This window comes from Notothenia rossii (assembly GCF_949606895.1).
Source record: "Notothenia rossii genome assembly, chromosome: 8".
NCBI classification, from domain to species: Eukaryota; Metazoa; Chordata; class Actinopteri; order Perciformes; family Nototheniidae; genus Notothenia; species Notothenia rossii.
This window is the reverse complement of record NC_136906.1, coordinates 53073155-53084197: the sequence shown is the minus strand read 5'-3', so window position 1 is coordinate 53084197 and position 11043 is coordinate 53073155. Positions and strand designations below refer to the sequence as shown.

Here is an 11043-nt window from a genome sequence, read left to right as displayed (position 1 = left end):
AAGGAAACTGTTTTGGTTTTTATGGGTGCAAGTTGGCCAAGGCAGGAGGACAGAATGTTGTTGTAGTAGTCAGTGAGATCAGAGGGGCTATGGAGGTCCACAAAGGGAGTGGTGGATATTTTTTCAGAGAGGGAGGATGAGAGCAAGGTAGCTGAGACAGAGCTTAATTTACGGAAGTTGATTTTGCGTTTTTGCTTTGGTGGTGGGGTGGGAATGTTGATGGTCATGGTGATGGCTAAGTGGTCGGAGAGGAAGAGGTCTGAGCAAGACAGATGGTGAAGGTTTAGTCCAGTCGAGCAAACAAGGTCCAGATTGTGGCCACGGTTATGGGTGGGAAAGTTGACATGTTGAATGAGGTTGAAGCAGTTAAGCATGTCCGTGAAGTCTGTAGTTATTGTAGAGTCAGTGGAGTCCATGTGGATGTTGAAATCACCAAGTAGGAGGACTGAGGTGGAGAGAGAACAGAGCTGGGTCAGAAATTCAGAGAAATCAGAGAGGAATGATGGGTTTGGTTTGGGAGGGCGGTAGACAACTGCCAGGACTGACTGTGTGTGACCAGAGAGTTTAAAAGCCAGGTGTTCAAATGAAGGAGCAGATGAGATGGGGATGAGGCTGGTTTTAATGTCCTGTCGGTGTATTACGGCAATTCCACCACCTCGGCCCTCCGAGCGTGGCTTATTTATGTATGAGTATCCATTGGGTGTAGTGAGGTTGAGTGAGAGATAATCCAGAGGTTGTTGCCAGGTTTCTGTCAGACAGAGAAAGTCCAGTTTATTGTCCAGAATGAATTCGTTGAGAATGTGACTTTTATTGTTGAGGGACCGGGTATTAAACAGAGTGAGCTTCATATTGCTTTGTGTGGTGAGGATTGACTCAGGTGTCATTGCCAGGGCTTGCAGACAGGGGGCGCGCTCGTCTGTATTGTTGTGATGACGTAGTCGAAAGGTGGGTGTGCGCTCAGCTGACCAGAATACAGGGATGGAGTGACCTGTGTGAAAGTAAACAAACTTGCGACCGGAGCCTCTATGGATGTATCTGGTTCGTTTTAGAAGTTTGTGGTTTTTGATGACAGAGATGCATAACGGTGTGGAATGGTTGTTGAGTTGTAGAAGTCTCGCAGCGGAGTACCTCAATGCCATGCCAGGCAGGAGAGACGGAGCGTTGAGTGGACAGGTGAGCCGAGCAGCCGCTAGCATTAGCAGCTAGCGGGTATCCTGCAGCTTGATGACTGCAGAGGTGCAGGCAGCTAACTCCAAGTAGTCCACGGAAGAGGGGTCCAGGCCAGCCAAAGGCAGGACACGTTTTGAGAAGTCCGGGAATGGGGTGGAGGCAGCGTTGGAGGAGCTAGGCAGGTGAAGCCGGGAGGATCAGAAGGAGAGCAGGTGGAGCGGCGAAACGGAGCCGGTGTTTTCAGGTAGGAAAACACGGACACATCTCATTGATTCAGGCAGTGTAAGATTGACATAGATCTTAACTGGACTGGTCGGCTAAAAAGCTGCTAAGAAATGTTGAGGAAAGAGTAGAAAAGAGTAAAAAAAAAATCCAGACAGAGAAGCGGCGAGCAAACGACGCCAGCGTCCTCTCACATCCGGTAAAAGTATGAGGTGTGTCTTATTTAGCCAATGTAGTTCTTTGACCCAACATTGATTTTGAGTGATTAGGTCACATGACCTGGAAGTTATTGAAGAAATAAGCAAATGTTTCCATCAAAACTATTAATAAAACGTATTTAAAGTATTAAAATGTGTGTTCAATAACTGTATGCTCTGGAGTGAATTTGCTTCATATTCGCATCATGATCGAGAAGCTGTCGATTTATTAAAAAGAACATTTTTCTTGTGTAATTGTAAAAGTCATTTGTTGATGGTCCCTAAATGAAAGCCTCGTTTCGCGGAGAAGATCTCCCCGTTAAACTGACGCTGCTGGCGGGTCCGGGAAACTGACGCTGCTGGCGGTTCCGCGAATGTCCCTCGAATATCCAACCTAAAACCAAATTCACCGCGGTTTATCAACTGGCGGTAAATTTGCATATTTAAATAGATCATACATGTACAGCTTATCATTATTATTATTAACAGTTGTTAGGCCTATGTTTTATTTGTTAATATATAGCAGTGGCGGCTGGTCAATAGAGGTGCTATGGAAAGTTTCATGTTTATAATAAGTACAATACTGTTTAGTATATCAAATCTAAACCGTTATATGTTTCATTAGAATCATTACCCTCTCTCGTCTGGGAATTAAGCACCCCAGCGCAGCAGCAGCCAACCGCTGACCGTTGCTACCGGAAAAATATGGCAGCACATTTCAGCCAATCAGCGTCCTCAGATCTGTTAAATGAAAGGCGCTCTATAATCCGTTCTAAAGTTATTATTAAAAATAAAAAATAGTGTTTTTTATCTAAGAAAGTGTCGCCCATTGGAAACAGTAATTAGTAAAAAATATACTTATATTCTTCAGAAAGATGATATCAAAAAAGCAGCCCTCCATAGTTCATTATCCTTCAGGTATAGCTCTCAGTTTCAAAAAGGTTGCAGACTCCTGGTATAAAATATGCCCCCATCCCCCCCATCTTCCACAGCCCCACTTAAAATATGTTTCACTAGCTGCCACTAATAAATAGTTTAAATCACCTGGCTACATAGATATTATCAGCTAAGTATCATAAGTATACTAATGGGTGTAGCATGACCATATGTTATATTTTCCTATACAGAGTATCATTATCAACATATTGTCATGTAAGCAGACAATGTGACTCACATACAAATGTTGATGTACCCTATATATATATATATATATATATATATATATATATATATATATATATATATGGATTGTACAAAGTAATAGGCTGAATATCTTTGTTGCTTCCAATAGATGACAAAGGTGCACTCCTCAAGATGAGGAACCGGCTGGTTGAAGGTAAAGAACCTTTGGAACAATCCGGGCCGATGGGAAAAGGCAAGAGGGCAAAGAAAAGGAGGCCTTCTCTGGAGGAGGAGGAGGACGACGACGTGGAACAGTCAGAGGTGAGTTATTCAAAATCGAAACACCACCACTTTATGAAGATACACACACAACCACACACAAAAACAAATATTTATATATGTTGTTGTCTGTTCTCAGGAGAGACCGAGCAAAAAACCAAGGCCGGAGTCATGGTCATCCACAGACATTATCCAAAAATATAAGGATCTTCAGGAGGTATGTATCTGTTTTATACTAAATCCAAAGTGCAGTGACCTAAATGTACCTAAACTGTGCAATACATACCTGGCTGCTAAATCCTCAAAACACAAGTACATTTATTTAGAACTAACTTTCCAAACTGGCTTTTAAACCTAACCTTCTTTTTTTTTAATGGTGTGCTTTTTGATAGGCCCAAGAGGTGAACAAAAATAGTTACCAGAGGACGTTGGAGGAAAGGGTTGCTGCACTGGAGAGGGAGAATTATTCCCTCAGGAATGTTTTGAGCATCATTGAAGGTATGTTGATTTAACTGTGCTTGAGTAAAAGTAGAAGTACTCAGATCTTGTAGTAAAAGTAGAAGTACTCAGATCTTGTTCTTGAGTAAAAGTAGAAGTACTCAGGTATTGTACTTGAGTAAAAGTAGAACTCAGATCTTGTACTTGAGTTAAAGTAGAAGTACTCAGATCTTGTACTTGAGTAAAAGTAGAAGTACCAGAGTGTAGGAATACTCTGTTACAGTAAAGGTCCTGCATTTAAAATGTTCCTCAAGTAAAAGTAGAAAAGTATTCTCATCAAAATATAGTGAAAGTAGCGACATTAAAAGTAGTGATTGTGCAGATTGGTCCATTTCAGAATAATATATATGATATGTTTTATAATGATTGATCATGAAAGTGTTCTCAAAGCTGGTAAAGGTGCAGCTAGTTTGAATTACTTTGTATACTGCAGGGTAGCTTGTGGATTTACTCCAGGTGGAACTAAAGTCTGATTTAAGACTTGATTATATTCCACATCATTCACCCACATCAGTAAAGTAACTAAAGGTATTAAATGCATGCAGTGGAGTAGAAGTACCCCATTTACCTCTGAATTGTAGAGGAGTAGAAGTACAAAGTAGCAAAACATTGAAATACTTAAGTAAAGTACAAGTATCTCAAAATTGTATAGTATAGTACTTGTTGAGTTTATGAACTTAGTTACTTTACACCATGTGGCTATAAAGATAGAAAGACTAAGCCTTGCACAGAGGCATGAAAATGCATTTTCAAAATGCTCAACAGTGCTGCCAAAATTATAAACTGACTGCTACACAATTAAAATAAATGCTTTTATATATTTCTATTAGATGTGACTCTTTAGCGTTTCTGTTATTATTACAACTGCTGCTTTAGTTGTTCTGACTGCTAAAATCGTCTGTTATTCCTACATTTAAAGCCGATTTTCCGTGGGGTGGGGTGGTCGGGGGGCTTGGATCCTTGTCACCTTTTTCATACCTGATGAGTTTGCATCCCTGCTGTCTACCTGACTGTCTGTCTGTTTTTGTAATTTGTCTCTTCATCTGTTAATTCCCCTTTTCTTTATTTCTTTCTCTCTTTCGGTTAAGTTAAATCTGTCTTCAAAGAGAAGACAGACGCGGAGATCAAGGACTACATACGCCAGAAACTCTCCAATTCGGCGAAGATCCTCAAAAGGAAAACATTTTTAAAAAATCAATTGGTTCGGCCACGTTAGGCCATTATGTTTTTTCATGCAATATTGTATGTTCGGTAGTATAAATAAAAAATGTTAATACATGTAAATACATGTTGAGTCCATGTATTATTTGTATTTGCCTCAGTCCATTATTTTTATTTGACATAGCCAACCATTGTACATTCTACAGTATCTACAGTTTGGTACAGGTGTGACACAAATACAAAAACATTTGTATTTACCATAGTAATTGTTATGGTGCCAGGGGTAGTGGGTTATCAAGCCCTCCAACAGCCATATGAAATGTTACCATAGTACTCGTACCATAGTACCATGGTATATTTACCACGGTACATGTACCACAGTATTTTTTGACAGATAGTACCATGGTATATTTTATAGTACCATGGTATTTGTTCCATAGCACATATAGTAATGTACCATGGTACATACCATGGTTTGTACCATGGTAAATATACCATGGTACTATGGTACAAGTACTATGGTAACTTTTCTTATGGTTATATATTGTACACACTGCTCTGCTTTCTGCACGGACCTCACAGCTGTTCTCACTGGAAACATCGCGTCTCGATGAGAGCAGTTAATAAAATAATATCAAGGGGATGCATGCAGAGCTGTCATTGGCTGAGATAAGTCCGGCCGTGCGTCACGACTCTTTGAAACATCCCTGTTCCCGGAAATGCATCCGCGAAGGAGCCGTGGAGGACCCATCAGTGTATCCTCGGTTATAGCTCCTCCAGAGAGCCTCCTCGACACTCGAAGTGCATTTAGAGAAATTAGATGTCCTTCAACATGGTGCGCTGAAATTCATATACGGATCTTTGTGAGTCCTTCGTGTCAGAACGAACCGACCAAACAAGATGGACTCAGCCGATTCCACCACATTAAAGACGGCCTTGCAGGCGCAAGGAACACTCCTTCATCAACATGAGGGACAGCTGACAGCAATAAATCAAGGGGTTCAGGACTTAAATGCCCGTCAGCACAACTTCCAGTCTACAGTGACAACGGAGATAAATCACCTGGCGGAGAAAATGCGTGACATACTTACCCACCTCGAGGCACATCCTGCTGTTCCTGCGGCAGAGTTTTCCGGTCCAGCGGAGGTCGGGTTTACTGAGATCCCCGTTCAAATACCCATGCCATCGTCTACACTCCTTCTCGCTTCGCCGGAGAAGTTCTCCGGGGATTCTGGAAACTGTCGTCCATTCCTGGTACAGTGCGATCTCCATTTCAAATTGGGTGGACCAACGTCTAGCAGAGAGACGTCGGGAGAAAGAAGAGAATGCAGTTTCCACTCCACTGTTCAGACGGGAGTTACAGAGGGAGCACTACGGATGGCGGAGAAATACCCGGACTTTGTTTCCAAAGCGACCAGCGCCCCCTATGGCTGCGGAGGAACAGATGCAGCTCGGAAGAGCCAAACTCACCCTGGAGGAGCGTCAGCGCCGTCTACGGGAGCGGCGGTGCTTCTACTGCGGCCAGCAGGGGCATGTTCTGGCAGCCTGTCCGGCAAAAGATCAGGCTCATCAGCGGGAAGAGGGACGCTGGTGAGCCGAGTGACTTCTTTCGACCCTCCCTCGAGAAAATGTATTCAGGTACAAATTAAACTGAATGATAAAACTGACTCAGGATGCATTAATTGATTCTGGGGCTGATGAGAGCTTGTTAGACTGGGAGCTGGCTAAAAGTTTGAACTTAAACATTGTCCTTTTTAGATCAGCCATTAGAGGCTAGCGCGTTGGATGGCCGCCTTTTATGTACAGTTACTCATCGCACTGAGCCCATAGTAATTGTCGTAGATCAGGAGCACCGTGAGCATATTAGTTTTCATTTATTTAACTCAGCTAAACATCCTCTCATCTTGGGTTACCCTTGGCTTGTTAAACATAACCCTCACGTGGACTGGCATACAGGTAGTGACAGTGTCGCTTCTTCGAAACATTCTGACTTTCCTAACTTGTCCAAAGTTCCTGAGTGTTATCTTGACATTAAGGAGGTGTTTAACAAAACACAAGCTACTTCCTTGCTTCCTCATAGACCGTATGATTGCCCCATAGACGTTCTCTCGGGCTCTACTACCCCCAAAGGCCGGTTGTACTCTCTCTCTGGTCCAGAAAGGGAGGCCATGAAAGAGTATATTGGATCATCACTCAAAGCTGGCTTGATTCGGCCATCATCTTCCCCAGCAGCAGCAGGTTTCTTTTTTGTGGGGAAAAAGGACGGTGCATTGAGGCCCTGTATTGATTACAGTCCACTAAATCAGATCACAATAAAGAACAGATATCCCCTTCCACTCATCTCTACTGCATTTGAACTATTACAAGGAACTAAGTTGTTCACCAAGTTAGACTTAAGGAATGCATATCACCTACTGCGCATCAGGGAGGGGGATGAGTGGAAAACAGGGTTCAATATACCTACAGGACATTACAAATATTTGGTTATGCCTTTTGGACTTTCTAATGCACCTGCTGTTTTCCAAACACTCATCTATGAAGAGATTTCCTGAATATATTCTGTTTTGTGTACCTCGATGATATTCTCATCTTTTCTCCTGATGAGAAAACCCATGTTAACCATGTTCACTTTGTTCTCCAGAGACTCCTTGAGAACAATTTGCTTGTGAAAGCCGAAAAATGTGAGTTTCATGTCAACTCAGTGTCATTTTTGGGCTTTGTGATATCCCCAAATAAAATGGAAATGGACCCAGCAAAGGTCAGCGACGTGGCTAATTGGCCAACGCCAAGCTCCAGGAAAAAAGTTCAGCAATTCTTAGGGTTTGCTAACTTTTACAGACGTTTCATACACAATTTCAGTGCCATTGCCTCTCCTCTCCATGCCCTTACCTCTCCCCATGTTCAGTTTGTGTGGACTCCACAGGCAGAGGACTCTTTCCAGACACTGAAGAAAAGGTTCACAACAGCTCCCATCCTGACTGTACCTGATACCAGCCGACAGTTTGTAGTAGAGGTAAACGCCTCCAACGACGGCGTTGGGGCTATATGGTCCCAGAGGTCAGCGGCGGACAACAAGCTTCATCCCTGTGCCTATCTCTCCCGAAAGCTGTCTTCTGCTGAGAGGAATTATGACGTTGGAAATCGAGAACTGTTGGCTGTGAAGATAGCTTTGGAGGAGTGGAGCAGGATTTCCTGGTCTGGATGGATCACAAAAACCTGCAATACATCAGGAAGGTCAAATGCCTGAACTCTAGGCAGGCCAGATGGGCTTTGTTCTTTAATAGATTTAGTTTCACTCTGTCATATCGACCTGGTTCACAGAACGGAAAGCCTGATGCACTCTCCAGAATGTATGATCCTGAGCCAGTCCCCAAGAGTCCAGAACCCATTCTGCGGCCAGACCGAGTGATAGGGAGTGTGACCTGGCCCCTTTGAAGTCAAGGTCAAACAGGCAAACAGCGGGAATCCTGTCCCTAGAGGGTGTCCTCAGAATCGCTTGTTTGTGCCGGAGCAACTTCGATCTCAAGTTGTTCATTGGGCCCATACGTCGGTACTTACCTGTCATCCTGGAAACCTTTTCATGGTGAGACACAGATTCTGGTGGCCTGCTATGTGGAAGAATGTTCCAGAATATGTGGCAGCGTGACCTGTGTGTGCCAGGAACAAAACTTCTCGGCAAACTGCGGCAGGTCTTCTCCAATCTCTGCCCGTTCCCAACAGACATGATGGTCTCACATTGCGTTGGACTTTGTGACAGGATGCCAACAACGGCAGGTAATACTACCATACTCACTGTGATTGATCGTTTTTCTAAAATGGTACACTTTATCGCCATGTCCAAGTTATCTACTGCCAAAGAAACAGCAGAGGCCATGTTGTCCCATGTGTTTAGGATCCAGGGTTTTCCAGTGATGTCGTTTCAGACCGAGGCCCACAATTCGTGTCACGTTTTTGGAAGGAGTTTTGTCGCCTAATCCAAGCCACTGTTAGCCTGACCTCCGTATACCACCCACAGTCGAATGGACAAGCGGAGAGGATTAATCAGGATTTGGAGACCTGTTTGAGATGCCTGGTGTCCGAGAAACCTACCACCTGGAGTAAGAGTCTGATTTCGGTGGAGTATGCGCACAACACATTACCCACATCCGCCACTGGTATCTCCCCGTTTCAATGTGTCTATGGATACCAACCTCCATTGTTTCCGGAGCTCGAGAAGGAGGTCACCGTACCATCAGCCCATGCTCTGGTTCCCCGTTGCCGTCGTGTCTGGGCGGGAGTTCGCCATATGTTGCAGAGGAGTGCCGTTCGCATGAAGGTATTGGCCGACTGGAAACGACATCCATCCCCTAAGTACCAGGCCGGACAACAAGTGTGGTTATCTACCAAGGATCTTCCTCTCCATGTCGCCTCCAGGAAGCTGGCTCCCCGGTTCGTTGGTCCTTTTCCCATAGCCAAAGTGGTTAACCCTGTTGCTGTCCGTTTATGTCTCCCAAAGTCCATCAAGGTCCACCCCACGTTTCATGTCAGCAAGCTGAAACCGGTAAAAGAGAGCAGACTGGTCCCCACCTCCACGCCCCCTCCACCTCCCCGGATTGTCGACGGAGGTCAAGTTTACACTGTGGACAAAATACTGTCTGAAAGGAAGAGGGGCAGAGGTAGGCAGTTCCTGGTCGACTGGGTAGGGTATGGATTAGAAGAGAGGTTTTGGATCCCAGGCAGCTTCATTGTGGACAAGACTCTAATATCTGACTTTGACAGACAACAGTCTCAGGCTTCAGGGACGTCTGGAGCCGTCCGTAAGAGGGGGGGTACTGTAAGGTTTCAGCGTTAGAGTTCTGTTAGTTTATTGTTTTGTGTTTTTATTTTTGGCCTTGCATTTTATTTTGATGTTGACTCTGTCTTCTCTTTTCAGATGTCTACACTTCCTGTCGTTGTGTGTCACCTGCCAGCTTGATTGTGGTCTCCTGCTCAGGATTGTTTTAACCTGTGCCCCATTAACCGTTGTGTGTAGCCCTGTTCTCCTTTTGTCTTTTGTCGGTTCGTCTTGTCTCTACACCAAGTCCATGTCTGTACTCCCTCATGTAACATTGAGCATACTAGTCGAACCTAGAGAACAATTGAGTATCCTAGTAGATCCTAGAAACCTTTTTCTTTGTAAAGTCTTTTTGTACTATTAGTTGAATTTAGCAAACTTTTGAGTGTCCTGGTTGATCCTAAAACCTTTTTGTATATTAAAAGGTATTCTTGAAGTCAAGAAAGAATCGTGCATCTGAGTCTTTGTGAGTCCTTTGTGTCACAAATAAAGAACCTTCAACGTCCCTGCAACAGACCTTAGGCAAGGCAAAGCAAGTTTAGTTTTACAGCACCTTTCAACACAAAGCAATTCAAAGTGCTTTACAAAAATGAAAGACATTAAGAAAAAGGTATTTTAAAACAGTCATTAAAAAGCAACACAATCTACCTGCATTGCAATTACTCTAAATGTGTAACGACGTGCTTTAACCAGGAGGTAGTTTGGGTTAAAAAGCTGTCAAGTTTACAGTGTTAAGACAATAAAATATACTGCTGTTTCCGCTTTAGTTGATGACGGATATATTTTGTTATTGTTTTGACATTTGTAACACAAAAGCGATGAAAAAAAAAACACAGCAACACAGAAAATATGGTCTTAACACGACCCAGCGATCTAGTTCATAAAAAACAATAATATCAAAAAAAATATTACTACTAACTTTATTCTGAAATTAAAACAGAACGGTGATAGAATAGTTTCCGATCTATTCTGAGGCCCGATCTCTGTAGATAAATAAAGAACTGAGCCAGATGTGTAATATTTAATGCAGCCGAACCATTTATTACAATGCATTTATGTGATGATTTTCAAAGAGTAAAGCAAGCACTGCTGAATAAAGTATGATTTTATCTTTTACAAAACGTTTTTTTCATATGGAATGCAGTTGGAGGTCAACCAATCACAGAGTTTGAGGACTAATCCCGGGGTTTGTCGAGCAAAGCGGAACGATAGTTGAGGATTATGGGTAGTGTGGTGTCTTCGGCAATCCTAAACTCCGAAAGATATTTTTTTCTCCGAATCGAAGGGGGAAAATACAAAAGCATTGTACAAAATTTAAACCTATCAATGAGCCGGCCCTTTTAAGTGAACGACGGGAGTCGGCTCGCGCCCGCGAACAAGCCGGTTTTTTGTTTTTGATTTTTATGATTAGAGTAGAGACGGATGTTGCTGTTTTGAGCATTGCAATATATTTAATTGGATGGTATCAGACAAGGGTCTGTAAATGCAATGAAAACTGAGCGAGACTGTGTTGACTAACCTCGGGATTCCACCGGGTCAGTCTGGTCCGATCTCCTCCAGCATCATACCCACCGGGCGCGT

The 11043-nt window shown here is 43.3% G+C and overlaps 1 long non-coding RNA gene across 1 annotated transcript; it reads left to right on the top strand.

Annotated features, from left to right (window-relative positions):
• The first annotated feature begins 5328 nt into the window (after positions 1–5328).
• LOC307015869 lies at positions 5329–9915 on the top strand. Its single transcript, XR_013801664.1, has 2 exons — positions 5329–6287; positions 9562–9915. It is a non-coding gene; the product is annotated as an uncharacterized lncRNA (long non-coding RNA).
• The last annotated feature ends 1128 nt before the right edge of the window (positions 9916–11043 follow it).